The sequence below is a fragment of the Myotis myotis genome, unplaced genomic scaffold, assembly GCF_014108235.1.
Source record: "Myotis myotis isolate mMyoMyo1 unplaced genomic scaffold, mMyoMyo1.p scaffold_m19_p_16, whole genome shotgun sequence".
NCBI lineage: Eukaryota > Metazoa > Chordata > Mammalia > Chiroptera > Vespertilionidae > Myotis > Myotis myotis.
The window spans coordinates 38,637,278-38,659,317 of record NW_023416320.1 but is presented as its reverse complement, the minus strand read 5'-3'; the positions used below and the strand labels follow the sequence as shown (position 1 = coordinate 38,659,317).

At 40.7% G+C, this 22,040-nt stretch overlaps 1 protein-coding gene across 1 annotated transcript in view; it reads right to left on the bottom strand.

Annotated features, from left to right (window-relative positions):
- Positions 1-19,104, bottom strand: part of KCNB2 (potassium voltage-gated channel subfamily B member 2) — a 338,203-nt gene extending 319,099 nt beyond the window's left edge. Inside the window, exon 1 of the mRNA XM_036338761.1 lies at positions 18,423-19,104. The gene's annotated coding sequence lies outside the window, so the exon portion shown is untranslated. The remainder of the gene's footprint in view (positions 1-18,422) is intronic.
- Between the last annotated feature and the right edge of the window lie 2,936 nt (positions 19,105-22,040).

The following is a 22,040-nucleotide window of genomic DNA, read 5'->3' as shown; positions in this document are numbered from 1 at the left end:
CCTAGTTCTAGTTTTTATGTAGCTCCCTCTGCTCCTGACCCCTCTAGCCACTTCTGAACCCTGTGCCCCAGCACCAGCAGATCAGGGCTATTTCTTGCAGAAGACCCTCCCATGCTTCCTGCTCTCATGATAAAAACACCATTCAAAGACTGCAAGGTCTGTCCCTACTTATCACTGAAGTTCTATCACATACCTTGCTCCCCCTCTCTAGCTCTCTTTTAGCTTTTTCTTTCTTTCCATGTGCGTAGGGAATCTGTACACCTTCTCTTTCCATCCCTCTTCATGTGTTGTTGTATAGCCTCCCGGTGTCCTTGCTTATACAAAATTCCTCCTGTCTTAGGAACTTATATATTCCTGGCCAGTGTGGCTCACTGGTTCAACGGTGACCTATGAACCAGAAGGGCACAATTGATTCCAGATCAGGGGACATGCCCGGGTTGCAGGCTTGATCCCCAGTGTGGGGCATGCAGGAGGCAGCCAACCAATGATTCTCTCTCACCATTGATGTTTCTATCTCTCTCTCCCTCTCCATTCCTCTCTGAAATCAATAAAGATATATTTTTTAAAAGAAGAACTTATATAGTATCAGATGCCTTTTACCTGGAGCACTTGTCACAATAGCAGTTTTATATTTTTGGAGATAAGTATTTTGATTATTTGATTAATATCTAATCTTCCCACTAGACTTTAAGTTTCTTGAGGGCACGGATCATATTTTATCTTATAATTTTATCCTGAGTGCCTGGTATATAGTAGACAATAGATATTGAATGAAACTATACCCATTTAACTAATATCTATTTCAACAATACATATTAGTTGAATAAAAAAAGTAAATAAGATTTCTAATTTATTTGAAAATCAATTTCCCCCTATTCCACCTACCTCACATTACATGCCACTCCCCAAATCCAGTATGGCTTTCATGTATGAAATGCTCTTTTCCACAATCTCCATCTGATAAACTCTTACTGATTACTCAAGGTCAAGAACAAATATCTTGTCTAGGGAGCATTAATCTCTTCTGCCACAATAGGCTAGAAGTTTGTTCCACCTATTATAATATGCTATTCTCATTGTAGCATAACTATTAGCTTAGAATTCTTCCATATTCATTCATTCTGCAAATATTTATGAGGTCTTACTTTGCTAGAGGCAGAGTCTCTGACACCATGGAGCTTGCCTACTAGTGGAGGTAGCAGACATTCAACATACAAACACACGAGCAACTAAGTATGATTGTGACAAAAGCTACAATGGAGAAGGAGGTGGATGTGAGCGCTAACTGAAAACACCTCTTGGCTGTGAGTTCTTAAAGGTGATGAACACATCTTGTCCATACTTGCATCTTTGATACACAAGTACTTAATAAATGTTTGTGGATTACCCAAATGAATGAGTGGTTGAAAGAATGAGTGCTTTGAATAATGAATTTCAAAGCACTATTATCCTTTTTTGTTGTTGTTGTTAAATGTTTTGGTTAACATAATCAAATGTCAGTTTATTGTAGTGACTTCCAATTTGCTTAGAAGTTTTGCTGGCCCTGATTTGCCTGGGTTTAAATAAAAGCGAGGTTTTCTGGAACTATGTAGGAAGAAGTGATAAATAAGGCTCTAATAATTACTGCTGACCCAAAATGGAATATGCTGCTGCCAAAGAACACTACTGGGCCCAGGAATGTTCTAGCAGAACCCAGGTAACACCTGCCAGTAGGCCCAGAGGCAACCTCTCCTCTGTTGAGAGACTGACAAGATTGCCTCCAAAGCGTCTTCCCTCATTGGAATTTTAAGGTTCTATGAGATTTTGGTGTGAATGCTACCCATCCACACATTCCTTTGGAAAGATATGAACAGAAGAAAGTTCAATTTTTGTCAATTTCTTAAAATTTGACAGAAGTGAATTTTCTATTTCTCAGCTTCCACTCATTGTTAGGAAAAACATTCAAGCCAGTGAAGCCAATATGATAGAATTTCTACCAATAAAGGAATAAAGTAAAATATAAGTATCAAAGTTAGTGAATCCAATTGCCATGTGAAGACTTTAAAAGAAAGGCAAACTTGAATCAAAGGAATGACCCTACAGTAATGGAAATACAAGAAGAGAAGTATTTGCGTTGGGAAAATAACAAAGTGAAGGGCAGCAATTTTTTCCAATGCATTCAAAGAATAATATGTAAGCGGCCACATTTTCAGACTCAAAGCAGATTGCTGCCAAAATTCACCCCAGGATGCTCAGCGTAGCCACATCCATGGGTACCTTTCCTGACTGAGCATATTCAAAATAATGTGTTCTGGACTCTAGTATGAAAAAAAACAAAAAACAAAACGAAACACAGTTTCTAACAAATCAATGGGATCCTTCATTAATGGAACTAATTTTTAAAAATCAGAATGTGTATGCTTGATTTTTTTTTTTTTTTTTGGTGCATTAAGGACAAAAGGGAGGAGGTTCACTGAATAGAGACATCCATCTCCACACCACGTCCCTCATGAACAATGTTTTTCATCCACTCTGTCATCAGTGAGGATCATTAAACAACATTTTTTAAGCAGTCATCTGTGTATGGCACTTTATAAATATTCCTCCCCTCGTCCCTGCCCCCTTCTCAATCTACCATGTGTCTCTGTTGGATAAAATGCTTGGGGAGCCACAATGATAATAAATAATAAATGGTAAGAACATTAAGGCAGATGGATGAGATGACCTACTAGCATCTATGAATCTTAGGATATTAAATTTTACTGCTAATAATATAATTTAGCACAATTTGATAAGAAAATATCAAATCAAGCATTTGATGAGGAAAATGAGCTCATCATATTCCATCAACATTTTCTAAAATAAAAATGTGAAAATTAGGGACCACAGATGGGCTGACTGAAGCCCGAGTTCATGTTACTTGTACCAGATGATACAGTCTTGGAATAAATAATTTGAAAAACAGTGTGAAAGAATCATAAAAATCATGACCACAACAGTGAAATAGGCAATGTTACTTTGGACCAAGGGCAAAAATATTCAGAAATAAAGAACAGCTATTGTTTTCATTGAAAAAAGGAGCTTGGTTAAGGATGGAGAAATTGTGGATGTTTTCCCCTTTTTTCAGTTCTTCTTTAATGTTGATATACTATTGTTTACTTTTTTCTTCAAGGAAAGGACTCATTCTAGACTTACAGATGGTGATGCCTGAAGCACTCCTTTTCAGCTCTGCAAGCTTCCTGTAGGCAGGATCATCATAAAAGAGCATGTCAGTAAGACATGAGCCAGAGCAATGGGATCCAGATTTTCGATCTAGATTTTATTCCAGCTTAATATCAAAATGTCCATAAGGAGAAATTATAGTTCTTAGAAGGTAGGAATATTCTTGGAGTTGTATCTAAAGGAGAGCCAAAGTTATGTTTTTTGTGTGTGAATTTGGTTAATAATATTCATTTTCACCATCTACCACATAATGAGTGATCAGTATAGCATACAGTGTTTATCCCATTAAATCCTCATAACGAGAATTCTCATTAATTCCCAACCATCATGGGGTCAGTATTTTATCTTTGATTTACAGATAAAGAAACTGAGGTTCACAAAGGTGAGTTCCTTGCTCAAGATAACACAACTAGCAAGTGCTGGTTCCAATCCAGCATTATCTTAAAGAGCATGTTCTTAACTTCCTAATGCTGGGGATTTTCCTTAAATAGCAAGCAGGCTTCTAGATGCCTCAAATGATAAATAAATGGAAATATGGGACCAATATTGGGCGATCTTTTTAGCATGTGATAGAAGGAACGAATGGACCTCAATAATCCTGTGCCATTACATCTATCCCTTGATCTGAGTGGCTTACATAAAACACATTCAAGGTTCTAATTTTTTATGGATAAAGACATAAACAGCTTTGGCAACTGTTTCAGCAATTCTAAGTTTTTTAAAACTAACAAATTTTAGTATCTGACTTTCAAAAGTCACGCTATTAGTCTCCATATTGGAGATTTATAGTCAAGATAGATGCTTAAATGATATTTTTTTAAATGTTGCAAATATAAAACTCATAGTATTTGAAAGGACAACACTGGTAGATTCAAATGTTCTTCCCAGGAACTAGAAACCACATTTCTTGTTCCTAAACCCATGTTCTTCCCACTAGCCCTTGCCACCTCAGGGCACCAAAAATAAATATAAAATTAGCACGACGAAAGAGAAAAAATGGTGGAGCAAGAGCAGTGGAATTACAGGTATTCCCTGCTTTCCAAAGGTTCGACTTGCAAGCTGCCAGAGCTCGGAACTGTGCTGCGAGCAGCTGTGCTGTATCTCAGTTTATTTTGTGCATTTGTTAGAAAGATGTGTCCTAAGGCAATTGCTCCTCCTCTTTATGCAATGTCAGATTACAAAGGGTTTCATAGCAGTGCCGTGCTTTCAGATCGCAGGGGACACCTGTCTTCACACCCTGCTAGCCCTATAGATGCTGATGAGCTGAGTCTATTAATGATTCCCGCCTGCACCACAAGTTGTAGTCTCTACTCTTCCAGTAAGGGCCAGAATGGGAAAGACCATGAACTATAAATAACGCATACTGATCTAGAGCCATTATTCCTTTCCATTCCCTCCCTTCCTTCTGAAACAATGCCTTTCTTGGCTATCATCATACACTGCGTGCACACGATACAAAATTGGGCACCATAGCTCTTGCTCTCAAGGAAGCTACAGAAATACTACAAAGAATATTATAGAAATTTTTGGATCTGTGAACCTAAGTAGTGTTCTGATCTACACATGCTGATGTAAAGGAAGAGAGAAGTATAAAATAGCAAATTAAGCAGATGTCTTAATCCGGGGGCCCTGTAGACCATAATCTTCATTTACGGGAACTACAACTTAGCCTTAGATAAGTCCTAGGTAAACTAATGAATTAAGTGAATTAATGAATCAAATGACTTATTTCATTAATTCATTCAAATATATTTATTGAGCACCTCCTACATATCAAGCACTAGGTTCCAGATGTTATAAAATGGCTGTAAAAAAAATTGGCTCCCTAGATGAGAGGTCACAGTTTTATAATTTTATATTATTATGTTAAATTTGTCTTATTAAATGTAAGATGGTAATGACAATGATGTCCACTCTCAGCTTTCACTGTGTAACAAAATTACAAAATGTGTTTTTAATGAATATTGCATACTGGTTAGGTTTATCTGACTTTTGACTTGAAATTAAAGTGGCTTAAATATCATGTAGAAAGTTTTAACTCTAGTAATCCAAAAACACTTTAATCAGAAATCCATTTTATATCTAATTAAAGTACATTGCTGCTTATTTTCCTTCTAACTCTTAAAAAGGTTAGCAGAACCAATTGCTCACTATGTGTTCTGAAGATACCGGAATTTAATAACCTAGAAAACTTAAACCAGATTTATTTTCCTGTTCTATAAATAAGGAAATTGAAGTAGCTGATTTTCCTAATTTCTAAGATTCTCAGATTATCTAATGATGTACTTAATTTTTTCATGCTAAAATTCAGTCATAGGCATACCATTGATTGTGAACATTTCTTAAATTACAAAGCAATCATGGCAGACACACAAATTGTATGAACTGAGTAACCTGAGTCTTGGACTGTTCCTATGGCATCGTGTTTCCCCCCATTTTAATATGGAGTAGTTGGGTAATCCCTTGTGATTGTAAACTGCTTGAGGTTGGTCTGAGAGAGCCTGTTTTAACTCCTACCGGAACATATGGCCTCAGAACAGTCTCAGAGGGGAAAAGAATCAATCCTACACCAGACCCAAGAAATGATGACCCATCTCCAACTCTGCCTGAGAATCCTAAAATACTCTATAGGAACTCAACAAAGCCCAACTCCAAGGAGGTATGATTAATACTTTTTAACAGTTTAAGAAGGACCAGGGGGGCGGGGGGGCGGTGTATACGCAAGCACATATACACATACATACAACTTAGGGAAAGTTGTCCATTCTGTTTGAACATTTGATTTTTTTTACCTGTAAAATGAAAGGAACACAGTAATGATCTCTAAAATCCCTACCTATTAAATTTATGTTGTCATGTGTTAGCTGCATAAATAATGTCTAAGAGTTCAGATTTGTATTGTCTAATGTGGTACCCTCTAGCTACATGGACCATTTAAATAAAATAAAATAAAATAAAATAAAATAAAATAAAATAAAATAAAATAAAATGGCTTCCTAGATTTTTTAAAAAATGGGGCGAAAACCTTACTATAATGCTCTGCTTTAGCTCTCTCTATATATTACAAACTGTGTTTATTATGCTGGAAAGCAAGTATTTTGCTGGGCCTGAGTGAAACCAGACACCAAGTTTAATAAGGAGCTTTTTAATAGCTCCTAAGCTTTCTATGTGCACTCTTTCTACAAAGCCTAATGAAAATACTCTCCTTAGATTTGAAAAAACTAGGATTCCAAATTTAAAATGACATTTATCTCAAAAGTAAATTAAAATTTAATGATCATCTGATTAATAATTGTGATTTTATGAACTGGAGACATTTAGCATGAAAGCCCCAGGATGCATTTGTTCTAAGCCGTACAGACTAGGGAGAAAGACTAAAGATGAACCAGCTTCTTTCCAATGTTACTTTCCTGGTCTATTTCAGAATTTTGCCTTCTAAACAGCACTTTCTCCTTCTGGTGTTAGCTTACTGGATGGAAAGCCTTTCACTTGTGAAAATCAGGACAAGGAATTCAAGAGATCCTACCCAGGGGAACTTTCAAAGGCTTAAAAGCAACTATAATGTTACCTTGGTGATAACTATTAAAAACACACAATATAATACTTCACTTTACATTCTTTACATAAACACTGAAGTTATTATATCTGCTAAATCTCCAAAAATGTATCAGTCGGCATGTCAAGAGCTTTCATCATTTCAGAGATTTCTTTGTTTTTGCTCATGATCTGAAATGATAAAACAGCTTTTGTAAATAAGCACAAAAGAAAAGAAATCAATATGCATAAGAATAGGAACTTGGTAAAGGACACAGTGTTGGGTTTGTGTCATTTTAGAGGTTAGGAAGGAAACAATAATAGAGGAAGGAGAGAGAGAAGAGGAGAGGGACAAAAAAATAAAATAAAATCCTGTTTGGGAAAAGTGGGCGTGAGAAAGCATTTAAGGTCACATTACATAGATACTTGCAAAGATAATGTTCTCCACTTGTATAATGTTTTACATTTTGTACAGATCTCATAAAATAAGAAATGCCTTCAATAAAGAGTAATTCCTACGGATGGAAACAAGACATAGAACATTCAGATCTCTTCACAAGGATGTTACTGGGAGATAGATACTCATCAGAGTCAAAGAAGGCCTTGGACTCCAGAGGGGGTTACACGTTTATGTATGGTTAATTCGTTGTAAATGGATATTTCTAGAATTTATACCATACTTCTGTGGAAATGGAGAGCTTCCAAAAGTAATTCATGCTAATAATAGTCCAGGCCTGTACAGTCTGGTATTGCAACCACTAGCCACAGATGGCTATTTGAATTTAAATCAAATTTAAAATTTAATTCCTCAGTCTCACAAGTCCAACAGCTTATGTGGCTACTGGCTACTGTATTGGGGAGCACAGACATAGAAAATTTCCGTCATCACACCAAGTTCTAGTGGAAAGCACGGGTCTAGACAAACTTGCTGTGGAGTGGTGAGGCTGAATTCTATCCCATATCCCGGGATATGGGAGGAACACTCTCTTGGGTGTGCTATGTTCTGCCTTGAATGTATCTCATCCCACCAGTTGCCTCCATTCTGACCTCTGCCTACAAACTCTGCTCCATCGCAGACTGTGGAAACATCCTGGCCCTTGTCTAGGAGAATGTCAAGAGTATGTGAGCATAAATGGCTCAGACCAAGGCCTGGCACTTCAGCATCAGGGCAATTGGCTCTGGTCTCCCTCCACCCTGCCCCACCCTGGCACCTGTTGTGGTAACTGCATTTCAGGTGCTGCATTGTGGCCTAGAACCTGACTTGGGTCCCGGCTCTGTCCATTCCTTCACTCACTGATTCCACAAATATACAATGAGCATCAGCTATGTGCCTCCAGTTGTGGAGATGCTGTGGGTAACGTAGAGAGTAAGAAGGACAGTCCCTGTCTTTTCTGAGCTTACATTCTCACACAGGAAAATGACAGTAAATATGCAAATACCCACAATTTATAGTTAGATCTGGGGTAAGTGCTACAAGAGAGAATTCGGGGGCTAAGGACAGAATAATGGAGAGACCCCGCCCTGCTCTAGGTGCACTTGGCTACTAATGTTCTGTTTGCTTTCAGAGAGATACAAGTCCTGTGAGGGTCAAGACCAATTTGGTTTAACCTGGACCAAGAAGGGTGCTTTACATATGACAGTGCTTAATAAATATGGTATTTGCATGTCTTTTAAGAAAAAAAACTGGCTACAATTTCTAGCTAGTTGGACTATGTAAGAGAAAGCATTAAGTTCTCTTTGAGAAAGAACCACTGCTCCATTTTGGACCATAATGGACTGTTTTGCTATTATGGGTAAGTCCCCTTGTGGGCTTGCCCACCAAGTCCACTGGCACCTTGAAAAGGATACAAGAAAAATCCTAGCTGAAGGGATGTGAGAAAGAGTCTAGACCAGCCGTGGGCAAACTACGGCCCACGGGCCGGATTCAGCCCGTTTGAAATGAATAAAACTAAAAGAAAAAAGACCGTACCCTTTTATGTAATGATGTTTACTTTGAATTTATATTAGTTCACACAAACACTCCATCCATGCTTTTGTTCCGGCCCTCCGGGCCAGTTTAAGAACCCATTGTGGCCCTCGAGTCAAAGAGTTTGCCCACCCCTGGCCTAGAGGAAAAGAGGAGTCTACCACATGGCTGGATACCCAGGGAGATCCAGGCCAGTGAGCAAACCCTACAGTGAGAAAGGCAAACACATTCTAGGAGAAATGACAATCTAACATTCAACTAGAATTCCCATCCTTTATCCCAAAGCACCCCGCCAGAGTTTGTTAGATATGAGAGCCACTAGTGATGTTCAGAGAATGAAGGAAGATGTGTGGTAGTCCCAGAAGTCTAGGTGGAAAGCCAAAGAGAAGAAAGGAGTGAGGTGGGGGAGATGCCATCATGGTGTGGATTAATAAGCCAGTGAATGGAATGCAAACCTTTCCCCCCAATTTATTCTAGAGGATGATGACTACGACAGGGATGGCTAATGTCTATCTAAATGCATGCTTCACCTTTGTGAGAGAAAGTTGTCACTAAGAAGCTCATGTTAAGCCAAGGTTGACATTCCCCAGGCCCCCTGCATCATGGTGGGCACTTGACTAGTTTTCATCAGTGGAATATAAGAAGTGTTGTCATCACTTCTGGGCCAGATGTCTAAGAAGTAGGTATGTCTTTCATTCCTTTATCTCCCCACACATATTCATATTTCTGTTTCTCGCTCTCTTCTCTCTCTGATATGTGAGTGAGAAATAAACTTCATTTTATGTTAAGCCACTAACATTTCAGTTTGTTTCAGCAGCCATCATCATCCTAACTTATTCTGAAAGTGATACCTTGAAGTGCTGACTTTACAAATAGAAAAATGTGGTGTTGGCCATTGGCAAGGAAAAGGATGTAGAAGACTAGGCCTGGAAGCTCATTATGCCCTGGAAAAATTACACTAACTTAGAGGGCAGAGCTATAGCTCTAGAGAAATGTCTGGCAAGAGCCAGAATGCTAATGTGTGATGGTTGCTTCTACTGCCTATATTACGGTATTACGAGAAAATGGACAAGTTCAGGAAAAAGTTGCTACTCTGACAGCAGAAATAAGGGTGACTGGCTAAACTCTAAAAAGGCAAGACTATAAAGCTGAACAGTCCACTGCTTCTGGGACTCTAATGGTGAGGAATGACACTGCAAAAGGCTTTGAATAACAGATGTCCATTAAGACTTCCAAGGTGACAGAGTAACTCCACCTTGAACTAAAGATTTGATTAATGAAGTTGCCCTATAACGTAAGCCTGTTGTTTCCAGGTGACCACAAAATAACACCTTGAGCCATGGGTGGTTGAGATGTGAACAAAGAAATGAAGCAGGTTCAAAAATTATGAATAGTGGCCAGTTGTGTGGCTGACAGCAAATAGATAAGAAACCTACAAAGATTTTGAAAGAATTGTATTGTCAAAGAAATTGGGAGCCTGGCTTAAGAAAAAAGAAAAAGAGCAGCGACTATAAAACAAACTCTAGGAATCCAAATTTGGACCAGCAACAAACAGGCTGGGAAAGTTATGTGCCTCCCAAGACAGACATACTTCCCAATACCCACTTGGAATGTGGCTATGAGAATAATGGACAAGGAGGAAGCTCCCAGAGGGTGGCCAGGGCTACCAAGGTCAATGAACAAAGGGGTTCTTCCAAGATAGCAAAACCAGGGTTTAATAAAAAAATCATTTCCCCCACTGTTAGGGAGGAGATCTTCAGCAATGTCTAGTAGGATTTCTTCCAAGCTATGGGTCGACTGCTCTGTCCCCATTCTTCCCTTTTCCCAATGGGAATTTTGAATGCAATTATTCTATTGTGTGATGGGAGGGAAATAATCTGCCTTTTAGTATAAAGGTTTCTGTACAACAAGGGGCCATATCCAGAGTTAATGGGGGGCGATGGAATCAGGATCATCCATAGAACCTGAAATTGAGGAGGATGCTGTGACCAACAGCAATTCAGATAGTCTCCTGGTGTGAGGTTTTCCTACATGTGGCCAGAGGGACTAGAGAATATGATACAAATAGCTGTTTAGCAACATCTGTCCTTCTCCTTCTGTGCTGTAGGAATGTAGTTGGGGGGGGAGCTGCCCAGCCAGGGGCTACATAGGCCCCTTTTTGTATGTAGATGGAGCCATGAGATTATCTCAGCAACAGAAAGCAAGGTGTGTCACCTCCTGGATGTGCCTTCTCTATGCTCATTTCTTCCATGGCTGCCAGCTAGATGCAGAGAACTCCAAGTCCTCAGTGTAGACAGAAAGAACCTGGGTCCCCGAATTACTTCACGGAACATACATATTGGACTCCCATCTGAGCAAAAACTAAACTTCCACGCTCTTACCCACTGAAACAAGGAGGTTTATTAGACAGGCTCCAGTTACCTCAGCTAATACAACGACTTGGAAGAAGAAAGAGGGGGGCTTAAGTCTGCTATTATGACTCATGTTGGGGCTGAAAGAGTTGGAGATACTTAGGTTACTTTTCCTGTTGAAGGTCAGTCCTGGACCTTATGCCACCTGTGTTCCTCAACAGCCTCTCAGCTAGTGTCCTAGGTATCAGTCTTCTCGTATATTCCATCTTTCTCATGCTAGCTCAGAGAATGTCCCCCAATAAAAGTGGACCATGTCACTCTATGTAAAATTGTAGCTGACCCCCACTGCCTGTCCTACAGGATAAAATCCACATGATTCAGCACCACGTACATCACCTTTCACATTTGATCCCCAAACTTCTTCTTTTTTTAAACTTTTTTTTTTATTGACTTCAGAGAGATGAAGGGAGAGGGAGACAGAGAGAGAAACAACAATGATGAGACAGAATCACTGATTGGTTGCCTCCTGCGGGGGGGCGGGGGGCAATCAAGCCCTGACCAGGAATCAAACCATGACCTCCTGGTTGATGGGTCAATACTCAATCACTGAGTCACACTGGCCAAGCCCCAACTTTCTTCTTCAGTGTGATCTCCCTTAACTTCTCTAAGTACCAGTCAAGCCCTTTTATGACACTGCTTTGCAAATGCTGTTCCCTCTGCCTAGACCAGCGGTTCTCAACCTGTGGGCCGCGACCCCTTTGGTGGTCGAACGACCCTTTCACAGGGGTCGCCTAAGACCATTGGAAACACATATATAACTACATATTGTTTTTGCGATTAATCACTCTGCTTTAATTATGTTCAATTTGTAACAATGAAATTGGGGGTCACCACAACATGAGGAACTGTATTAAAGGGTCACGGCATTAAGAAGATTGAGAACCACTGGCCTAGACTATTATCCATCTGCCTCCTTTTTAGCCTGGAGAATGTGCACCCCTCTCTTTAAAAAAAAATCAGCTTAGGTGTCACTTCATCTGTGGAGTCTCATCTGTCACTCCCACGTAGAAAATGAAACTCTGACGGTTATGATCAGATCAGCCAGTCTGATGTTCCTAATGTTCAGTAACCTAAGTGGCTTAACTTTGCTGTTGTTTATTTTATTATTTAGTCAGCCTCTAAATTTATATTCTTACTAAAAGCTTCAGAGTTCTGCTTTTTCAAAATAGCCCAATTATGCATTAGAATTGGACTGGCTTCCTTCAATGAGAGGATATACCGATAATTAGTGTTTGAATGGGATTAACACAGTCCTTGTGAGTGAGTTTTCTAAAGTTGTTAAGTATGTGGAAGGCAAGGGCCAGGAATGCAAGAAACTACAATGTGGGCAGAAATTCTGTATCCTCCGTAATTTTTATGCTTCTCATCAGACACATATGTAAATGAAAACAATTATTATCTGTGACTAGCTCCTAACTTGTTGTACATAACGTATTTTTCCATAGGAATATTCTAGGAATATAACTACCATACTTGGAGATTACCAAGATTTGCTCACCATTTCAGAAAGGCACATCACCAACAAAACACTGCTCATGATAACTGATTTACTAACACAACACACATCTGTTTACAATCAGCTGTCACGCTCAACAAAGGTATTTACTTTGTTCTTGCAACAAAATGCCAAGCACACAAACGTGTCACCAATATTCAATTAAATGTTTTCTCTTAATTCCAAATTTACACATTTTAAGTAGCAAGCATCTGACTGCTTCATCTTTTCGTACAGTTATACCCAAACGTATTCATAGTGATATATCTACAATTTTTGTAAGCTGCTTTCTTTTCTTTCTTCTATTACAGGGAGAGAATTTATATTGATTTTTAAAACGTTACCTATGTACATAGGTTATGTTATCTACAAAGATCATTTCAGGAAAGTAAAAGGGATATTACAAAACAGTGTTTATAAAAAGGAGGCTTTGGGTCTGATTGAATAGAGAATCATGACCGAACACACCTAAGAACTCAAAGAAACCCTATTTTTTTCTTATGGGATACAGCTGTTAGGCAATTACTCAGCTGAATTGCCTCTCTGTTCCTCCAATAGTATTTTCAACATGTTGTCATGATTTATTTGTCTACCCATGTAGGCTGTGATCTATGTCCCCGGCACCTAGCTTAGGGCTTGGCACAGAGAAGGAGCTCAGTGGGTACCCTGAAGATGAAATAACAAATGAGAATCTTGAAGAGATATTCAGTCCCTGGCTCTTGCGCTAGAACTCTGAATCAATTATTCAACATTCTCCCTATACCAATATTATAAAGCTGTCCTCATTCTGCCTGATGTCAGAGACAGTTATATCCAAGCTCTCCTCCCTGTGGACCCAGGCAGTACTGTGGTCACCTCTGTACCCCACATAGAAAAAGCAGGTAATAAGTATTATTTAAATCTATTCCCTAGGAATATTGCTATACATAATGGTCATGTTTTCAGTATTTAACTTTGTAATAGTTCTACACTTCAGGTATATTATTGATTAAAGGGGCATTTATGGATTGGTCTGGTGACCTAACCATCATTTAAAGTACTGTTTCTATAAATGTACTACAAGTTCCAAGAGAACAAACTTGTAAAGTCAACTTTTGTGCTGCAAGCAAAGTGTAGGTTGTGAGTGAGCTGTCTATGTGACTGAGCATGTGGCCTACTAAATAGTAGCTGTGAGGAAAATACAAATGTCATCTATCATGAGGATGTATCTAAATATTTGAATGTATGGCATTCTGCAGATAATATTTGGTCATTTTACCTTCTAAATTTAATCCAGGTGGCATTTTTTTCATATAAAAAGCAGCAGTAGCTATTTATAAAGAACCTGGACTTCAAACATTAAATTTTTCTTGATGAAAATCTCAATAATTATTTGATTTATGCTTACATGATTTTATTATAGTTATTTGTCATTTAATAAAATAAATGCATTTTAGACAATATACTAGAAAGTAATTCTATTAAGTGACTATTCCAATTGCCATGAATATATTGGGGATACATTTTACAGAGGAATAAATGGGGACATGGTAAAAGGAAATTCTATTGTAAAACTAATAATTTTCTTTTTACATATGAGCATATAATCCTACAAATAATAAATCTGAAAAATGTTATAATACTATGTTTTATTCAAACGAAGTCACATAATTTTTAAAGATTTTAAAATGAAAATATGGCACATTAGCATTAGATACTGATTAGTCAGGATCCTTTGTCTCAGCCAACCTTTTTCTTTTTTAAAATATATTTTTCTTGATTTCAGAGGTAGAGAGAGAGAGAGATCAATGATGAGAGAGAATCTTTGATCAGCTGCTTCCTGAATGCCCCCTACTGGGGATAGAGCTCGAAACCCGGGCATGTGCCCTGACCAGGAATGGAACCATGACCTCCTGGTTCATAGGTCAATGCTCAACCACTGAGCTATGTGGGGCAGGCTCAGCCCTCCTTGCTCTGTGGTCACTGTAAAGGCAGTACTTACTAATATTTTAGCATTCTGGTAAAAGTCCACTCATCTTTTAAAAATCAGTCTCTAATTAAACTACCTTCTTATTCTAAATACTGTTGAAAATTTGGGGGGGGGTTTTCCATTTAAAATAAAGTTTCTACTTTTGAACTTTTCCAAGTACCCCCTGTAATAATAACTATGTTATCTTTCAATAGGTAGAGCTCCAACTAAATCTACAAGCTGCACACATCTTTTCTTATCCTGCCTGAGATCACACTTGTTAATACTTCTCAATACCAGAGTGGTGAAGTAGAGCCAGAATACCTGAATGTGAGTTCCATTTATTTCCTATGTGACTTTAGGCAAGAAAAAAATCATTGTACTTTTCATACCTATATAATAAAGAGTATTAGTAACAGCTGCCTCATAGGTGATTGTGAGAATTAAAATATTTAATATTTGTAAATATTTAAAACATCTCCTGGCTCAAGTATTTGCTATAATAATAAAAATAAATTAATTCTGATTATATATAAATATGATAATTATTCAAATATAGCCCAGGCCAGTGTGTCTCAGTGGTTAGAGTGTGGGCCCCCACACTGAAGAGTCATGGGTTCAATTCCCAGTCAAGGGCATGTACCTGGGTTGCAGGTTCGATTATATAACATAAATATTTATAATGTTTTAATTTAATTTAAAATTTTAAATTAATTATTTTAATTAGTTACTATTATTGTTTTCTAATCATTTCCCAATGCACAGACTGTGGTGAATTTTCATGATCCTCTTCATGAATCTGCCTTAATTAATTTACTAAGTATGAAATTGTTAAGTGCACTTCTGTATGCAAGAGATCCCATATTTAACATGAGTCTAAATAGTTATTCAAGTTTTACTCTCTATACTGTAAAAAATCCTTGAGGGGCAGTGACTGTGTTTTCTACCTGTTTTGCAACTGTTACAGTCTAATCAAGCACTCTTCTCTTTATATGTACTAATGAGTGATAAAGGAATCAGTGGATGAGTGGATACACGACATTAAGTCAGACAGTATAGAGAGGTACAATTCAGCCTACAGGAACAGGCACTTTTCCCTTACAAATAATACAATAGGGTTTGGCTTACCCAGGCCAAGGAGCCCCTGGCCTCACACACTTGACCTTCTGCCTAACGACCTGGGCTTGCAATAACAAGTTGGTGGGAATATATATTTAAGAAGCACAAGGAGGAAATAAGCAATGAACAAGAATGGGCTACAGATACCAAGATACTTGTAGTACCTGACTAAAAATCTGAACACTGTGCTGCTCTGTGAAGTTTGAAGTTGGTTTTATCATTTTGGGAGTAGGAGTAGCTTATAAAGTACTCTGAACTTAAGAAAAATGACATACAAAGCATTTGTACTCTCCACTCCTCTGAAGCCCTTGTGAAAATAATACAGGCATCATGTATGCAAAACCCACCTGACAAATAAAGCAAATCTCAAATACTATTTCATTCTGAAGTAAATAAATGTCTTAACCTTATATATTTACCATCAAATGTACATGAGAAGATGTCCTGTCAACTTTAAGGATGTTCTTTAGGAATCAGTCTCTAAGGGGTTGCAGATTTCAAGGAACTAATTATTCTTTACAATTTATCAAGAAAATAATGCGTTAGGTCAAAATAAAACATCTTGCAAGTTTCCTACATTTTTACCAGTAATTTGGTCTATTTTCATAATATATATGCATGCAGACCAGTCCCTAGAATACCATTTCAAAACACCAGATATAAATTCAAGAAAAAAATACTTTTTCAATGTTCAACCAAGATTTTCCACAGATATGCAGGCAGTATGCAAAAATCCTGGACAGATATGCTTTTAAATGGCCAAAAAATGTGACTGAACACATAACCTGTTATTTTGCTTTTGTAGCAATCTCATTTTCTTACCATATTGGAAATTAGAAGTCTAAATTCATATTCACAGATGCTCCAAAGTATCAACAAGGAAACTTTAAAAGCCAAACAGAAAGGTAATCATTTTCACTAACCCTTTCTGAATATTCAGTAAACATGCATGCTTGAAAAGGTGAACTGGGGGATTTGGAGAAACTTGAAATTGGAAATCGTTTCAACTGATGCCTGGTATGATGCTATCTGGAAAAACAGGAGAAAAATAAAAGAGACACTAGCATTTTCAAAGCGGCAGGCAGTGGAGTTATTTTCTGGAGCCGGAGTGTGTGTGTGTGAGGGAGATCTGGGAACATCGATGTGGAGAGGTAAGGTGAAGAGGAGGAAGAAGCAAAGACAACTGCCAAGCGAGCTACTCCTTTCTCCAGGAGTCTGAGCAGAGCCAGGAAAGGAAAAAGAGGACATTACACAAGGTTCTATTGGTGATGAACAACCGGTCTGAACCTGAGCGTCAGAGGGAGGGGGCCATAGTATCTACTTTGTGGAAGCATATTAACTCCTTTAGGTGAAGAGAATAATTTTCATTCAGTGGGGAAAAAAGTTACCTATGCATTGGACCCTCAAATTTTCAGAAATTCCATAGAACCTTACAAGTAAGAACATCATATGGGCCCTACATCAAAAACCACCACCTCTAGCAGCAATTAAATACATATACACATGTATAATATGCCAAATTACTGAACTGTTTAAGTTTGGGTTAATTTAAGAACCAAGAACTCACTAGTCTAGATGTCTATAGATCTTACTCACGTATTACAAGCTTTGGACAACTTTATATTTGTTGACTCACATACACACATACCCCTCTAAAGAGTGAAATATATAAAGTGAAACTTTATTTTATACAGTAGAATTTTTTAAATATTACCCTCTTTTTCAAAATCTTTCCTCTAAGTTACTCAGTACTGACAAGTTAGACTTTAGATCTTTGACTGGAATTTACCTTTCTCTTGTCCTATGAAATGCAATATCTCCATTGATGTTTATTGTCCCACACAATACTACATGTTTAAAAACAACTAAGTCTTGCTTTTCCTTTGAGCTGAGCTTGAAAAATCATATGCCCAACAAAATCTAAAAACCAATCACTGCAAAAACAGAAATGTGAAATGTTACTTAAGAATTGACATTATTGCATAACTTGATTAGAAGGACTGTTGAACCTGCGTGCTATTAACCCAGTGTACATCTCTGCACCCTACATTTCCCAGTGCAATCTTGTATCTATTACTGAATCACTTGTGCAGCCATAAAGGATGCATACTGCACACTGACAAGTTTTATGAATGAATACACAAAAACGCTCATAATTCGAGAAAATGGATGGCAGGATATTGTTTGGAAAATGGTCATTAAGCACTGGAAGCAAATGATGAGGCAAATGGTTGGTGTCTTTGGTTCCATTCAGGGCAACTGTATTCCCCAACCCCCAGCCCAGGGTGTTGGAAACAGCCTTGGGGCTCTTCCCTTAGAGACTTAGAGACTCCTTCTCCCTCCCTGGAACCTGCTACAGAAGGAAGACCTCGAAGCGCCTGAAGAATAACATGCACGCACTGCTTCTGTGTGCTGAGGGCTGTTGATAAATCAGAGACATCACACTCCCTAAATCCGGCCCCACAAGTGTGTGCATGTGAGTGTGGCATTTACCAACAAATGAACAGAAGGCAGCAGAGCTCATCTCCTAGAAATAACATTTCCTACCCCTTCCCAGGCAGGCTGCTCGGAGGCTTTTCGGGGGCTAAGACTTGAGCGCCTTCCCCTCAGCTTTGTGTGTAAGTCCGCTGGGCGCCATATGGCAGTTTCCAATTCCTTTCGTCTGGCGAGGCTGCCCACGATGGTTCTTTATTAAAGGAAGAACCCTTCGGGGAGCAGCAATCCCCCTGCCCACCCACCCCAACTTACCTAGCTCCCGGAGACCTGTTCAGCCGGCACCACAAAGGGCTGTGGGATTCCCCGTTCCCTCGGGGGCTACTCTCCCGGCGACGATCCCCTTCGCCAATGATGTGTCGCTGGAAATCCCCCTCCCCTCCACCGAGAGGAGGGTCTCCCCGGCTGGCTGGCTGGCTGGAGCTCCCGGCGTGGCGTCTTCCCTCCTCTCTACATCTCTGACTCTGGTTCACGGTCTCCACTAGGAAGGCTCTAAGGAGAGACGGCGGGAGGAAGCTAAGGAATCCTTAAAAAGAAGAATAATCTTCATTGATCTTCACCCACTTCCCCACGCGGGTCCCCATCCCCCTGCAGCCGCCGCCGCCCGGCAGGAGAGCTGGGATCGCACGGGAAAAATCGAGTGGCGCTGAGCTCGTCGAGCCACCCGGGAGTTACCGCTCGCTCGGGGGCCCGCGGCGCGGCGGCGGCGGCCGGCGGGGGCGGAGGGTGGTGGGTGCCTGGTGGGTGTGTGTCTGTGGCGGAGCCCGGGGAGAGGCTGGGCGCGGGAAGCGAGGCGGGGCGCTCGGGGGCGCCGGCCCGGCGCGCACACCCGCCCGCCGCCACCCCACCTCGCGCTCCGCCTCCTCCCGCGCTCCGCGCACCCCCGGGGAAGGAGCGGCCGCCGCCTTCCCCTCCTCCTGGGCTCTCGCGGCTCGAGGGGTGAGCAGCGGGCCCCGGTGGCGGGGCTGCGCGGCCGGCGGACACCGCCAGGGACGCCCGGGCTCGGCCTGGCTGCGCGGGAGCCGTGCGCTGGACCGGGGACAGCGCCTCCGAGCCCGGGGCGCGGCCGACGCGGGCGCCGCCCACACCTCGGCGGCGCCACCCTCCTCCTGCGCGCCCGCCGCGCCCGCAGCCCAGGCCCCGCTCCACACCCACCTGCTTCCCCGGTGGCTCTCCCTCGGGCGGTGCTGGAGGGTCCGCAGCCCGCGGAGGCCGGGAAAGCCCGGGACGCCCCGCCGAGACGCGCTCAGGCGCCTTCGCGGGATTCCCGGGGCCCTTCTGCTTCCAGCGGTGGGCTCCCCCCGCCGGCCCCTGCGCGACCCGGACCCGGACCCGGGGCCCGCTGCTCGACTCGGGAACCGGGGCGAGGAGAGATCGCTCCTGAGTGACGGGCCCGGAGGCTTTCCCTGCAGGGAGGCTAGGAACGCCGAGAGGACCTGACTTTCCTGGGAGCAACTGGAGCTCTACTCGGGGGCGTAGCCAGCCCCAGAACCCCGCTTTCCGGGTCTGTGGGAAAAGCCGGGTTGGTGGCAGCCTTAACTCTCGCTTCCCACAGGGGCGCTATTTATACTCAGGCTTTCTTGGATTTGCCCGCTCTCCCCGCCACCTGGAAAACTGTGCCAAGTTCCTCCCTGGCGCGACCTTAGGTGGACACCCAGACCTTTCCCTACCTCCAGGGCGCGCGCATAAAGAAAGGAGGAACTTGAATAATGTCACTGGCTTTCCAGGTTTCTGACCCGTATGCTCCCTAACAGGTACGAGGTAGAGACAGACTTCACAGCTAATTTCAGGGCTTTCAGGGAAACAATGGTAACCTGAAATACCCTTTAAAAAAGAACGTAAACCATGGCAGTGTATTTAAAGCTGGGGCGCCAAGGAAGATGGCTGTTGAAGAAGGTGCAAATATATTCAGTTTTAAATATGTCTTATTTAATTCTTGTTTCGGCCCTGATATGCCCTGGAAAGCACTACATGGAGGGTCCTCACACAAAGGCTTCCCGCACCTCCCATGGGCCTTACCTCGTGCTGGGTGGTTTTTTCAGGTGCCAGAGTTGGGTGGGATGTGTAGTATAGATGCCATGGGCCTCCGCGGCCCAGGACCTGTCTGGGTTCTCTTCTCTCCTTCGGGCTTCTCCAGTTTGAACACTGGGAAGAGGAAGAGCACTCCCAGATTCCCAGACCTTTATCACCCCCACCCCCTGCCCTGTTTCCAAGCTTCAGTTCCACCATTCCAGAAACCTGCGGGATGTCCACTCCTGCAGATTACTCTCCCCCAACCACAACCCTGACCATATCATTTCTGTTCACAAATGTTCTCCAGCTTCCCATTCCCTACCAATGGCGCCTGCACACTTCTATGCCACTGCACGTGGCAGGTGCATGCGGCAGGTGCACGTGGCAGTTGCACGTGGCAGGAGCAAACTGACCCTCCCCTGTTACCCCTCCCCTTTGACCTCCACAGCACATGTGGGAACTATCTTTTAAAGGACCTACCACCTTCTGCTTCCTACAGAATATATGATCTTCCTTTGTGCATGTCTTAGGGCTTTAAATAAATTCCTCCAGGGTGGATTCCACATCACTTTGTTTACATTACTTACATTTAACTCAAAGACACATGTGTAGGAGGTACCTATTCATTCAAGAAACTTTTCTCAGCACCCAATATTTACTAAATGAATGAAACTTACAAAATAGTTTAAGTCTAGAAAGAATACTTAAGATTAATTTCAGGTGTGCCTAAATTTAAGTGATATGAGCTTTCATAAATTTTGCATGTGGTGAAAATCCCCTCTCTTTACTAGCCCTACATCAACATTACTGATCACCTTATTGAGAATTTAATTATTTGACAAATATGTTTAAAAATTTTTCCCCTTAAATTTCCATTAGAGTTTGGAAACCTGAATCCATTTTTCTATGAAGTAGACATTAGTAAAAAGAGCAAATTACTATTGGCTAAAAGACATTGCTGTTATCTCCAGATCTGGAGGTGGAGTGTTAGGCGATTATCCATTAACACCTGCGTGTATCTGTAAGCATGCAATGATATGGAACAAGTCTTGGGAAATAAATCTAATTCCATTTACTAAGTTACTTATAGCACAAATGGGTTATGGAGAATAACCCTTAGTATACAGATTGTTTGGAATAGCTGAGTTCTCCATATGCACAGCTTGAATTCCGGATGGCTTCAAAGACTCTTGTGTTGATTATCAGCATGTGGTTCCATTGCCTTCGTATATATAATTTTGTATTTTTTCAGTAGTTCTCTAAAGGAAAAATTAAAATAATCTAGCTGAAAAGACAGACATATTTTCACTCTGTTAAGCCATCTTTTAAAAAACCTTTATTGGTATTTATAGAAATGTTCCTTTTGCTTGTATTTCAATTTCCCAGATTTGCTTTTGGATTTGATGAAATTGTATTAATCATAAAGGGAAGAAATGTCTGTTTAGTTATCAAAATGTTTTGCTCATAATACTTGGTAAAATACATAAATTTAATATAAGTTTAACCCGAGATACGCTTATGCACATCAGGTGATACAATTCAGATGAAGAATGTGTTTCCTCATGCATCACAATGCTGCTGTATTGGGACATATATGTATATACATATACAACATCAAACATATGGGTAAGGGGAATTTTTTGTTGAATAAAGTATTTGAAAAATATTTAATACAATCTGAATAACATCATTACTGACTATGCTTACATTTTTCAGGTTGGAATTTTCAGGGGCAAATTGACTTGCAGAGAGAGCCTGTATAGCTTAAAACAAAGTAGGGAAGGCAAGAGAGTGAACATATTTTAAATGTTAAAAGCATAAGGGTAGCCCTAGCCAGTTTGGCTCAGTGGACAGAGCGTC